Raw genomic sequence first — 2,385 nt, forward strand, 5'->3', positions numbered from 1 at the left:
AAAAAAGAAAAGAAAAAAAAGATAAAACAAAATAGAAGTAGGGGAGAAAATAAATAAAAACAAACAAAATAAAAACAAAAGGATAAAAATAAATGAAAATAGGAAAAGAACACAAAACAAAAATCATCATCATTTTTTTTAAATTTATATAAAATTTATCTTCTCGTTTATTTTTATTTTATTACTTTTTCTTAATTCTAGACATTTTGTTTGATTATCCGGACGAAATTGGGTATTGACAAGAGTAAAGGAGAAGAATGCGGCTTTAGAAGAGGGAAGACAATGGAAACATCTCTATGAAGAAGCCAAGAGAGACAAGCGGGAAGCCTTGAAAAGATTAAGAGAAGTGCAAGTTCAAGTACAAGAAGTGGGGCGTCAGATGAAGGAAATGACCACTTCGTTTGAGGCAGATTTGAATCAAGAGCGCTGGAAGCTAGCTGAAGCTGAAAAAGAACATCAGGCCATGTTAAGACAAATGGAGGATTATATTGAGGAGCAGGAGGAGCGATGGCGGTCGTTGGAATTTGAAGAAAGGCATCAGGCCTTGGTGAAACGAATGGAAGAACACATCGCGGAGCAAGAAGTGGCGGTAAAGCATTGGAAAGAACGCTTCTCTCAGTTGGCTGCTTTGGCGAATGGAGCAATTGAAGAGATCCCCAGAATGGTGTTGGAAGCTGAAGCTAGTACTCACTTTCGTAGCCCGCCAGCGGAAATAGAGCTTTTTATTAATCATTGTAAATGGTTGGTGGGCGAGATGAGATCCCTCTTGGCTCAGGCTAGAGATTGATGTATTTTGAGATCTTTGTATTTTGTTTCCTTTAGAAAATGTAATGAACTGAATTTCCTTTAAATGAAAGATGTGGGATGTTTGTTTAGTACCTGCTTGCGTTAATTTCCATCAGTAACGTCATTGTGATCTTGTGATTTCCCTATCAATAGCATGCATCGCTTTCTTTCGTTTATCGTATATCATTTTCATCTAATTTGAATAAATTAAAATAATAAAGCAGTATAAAAGTGAGGGAAAACAACGACAAAACTTCCACGACATCCTTACAGGACCCGGGCCAATTCAAGAATTATGGAAGATTGGGAGGAAGCACACGAGGTTGTCAAAGCCGATATCAACCAGCTGAAGGATCAGATGGGCCAGATCCTTGCCGCCCTAGAGTCTTTGAAGACTGCGGGAGAGTCATCGTCGGCGCGGATCGAGGGGACTGCCCCCCCTTGTCCCCCAATATTCAACGCCTTAAGCCCGTCGATCCCATTCCCGATATATGGCCTGCCACCGGGATACACCCCTCCCATCGGAGATTACTCGGAAGCGGAGCATGCATCGTTCTCTTTTACCACAACCGTCAATGTACCTCCGATCGGTACTCAGGGTCCCGTCTCGGTGTCGGCACCCATGGCGGGTATGGTAATGAATGAAACTACCGCCACTGATGGAGTACGAGTAACCCTAGTGCCACATGGAGTCGCTAAGGATGAATTTTCAGCCGGGGCCGCACCGCACACCACTGTGGTTGGGGGAATTGATAGCCTCATTGGAACAAAAAATAAGTTGGAAATTCTGGAGGAGAGGCTGAGGGCCATAGAAGGAATCGAAAGTTATGGATTCGGCGACGTCGCAAGATTGAGTTTGGTTCCCGGCGTAAAAATACCACACAAGTTTAAGACGCCAGAGTTTGAGAAGTACAAGGGTAATACATGCCCTAAAGGCCATTTGACTATGTACTGCAGAAAGATGGCCGCATATGCCTATGATGACAAATTACTCATCCACTTTTTCTAAGATAGTTTGGCTAGGGTCGCTTTGAACTGGTACACCCACCTAGAGTCGTCTCGCATACGTTGTTGGGTGGACCTAGCTGATGCCTTCGTGAAGTAGTATAAGTACAATATGCATGTCGCACCTGACAGGTTGCAACTACAAAACATGGCAAAGAAAGATAATGAAACCTTCAAGGAATATGCTCAACGATAGAGAGAGCTGGCTGCGCAGGTTGAGCCGCCTCTATACGACAAGGAAATGGTGGCAATGTTTGTGAACACGCTCCAACCGCCGTTTTATGAACACATGGTTGGGAGTGTGTCTTCCAATTTCGCCGATATCGTCATAATAGGCGAAAGAATAGAAATTGGGTTGAAGAATGGGAAGATTGGAGGCGGCCCGTCTACAATACCAAACTCTAAGAAACCCAATTTCAATCCAGGAAAGAAGAAGGAAGGAGATGTGCATGCAGCATCGGCGATGCCTGTATGGAGAGGTCAAGCTCCCATTCACAATTATAGACCATACCTGGGCCCACCTCCATATGCAGCCAATGCGGCATTTGCTCATCCAATTAGGCCGCAACAACCACAACAAGGATTTTATCAGCC

This window comes from Vigna radiata, unplaced genomic scaffold (genome assembly GCF_000741045.1).
Source record: "Vigna radiata var. radiata cultivar VC1973A unplaced genomic scaffold, Vradiata_ver6 scaffold_239, whole genome shotgun sequence".
NCBI lineage: Eukaryota > Viridiplantae > Streptophyta > Magnoliopsida > Fabales > Fabaceae > Vigna > Vigna radiata.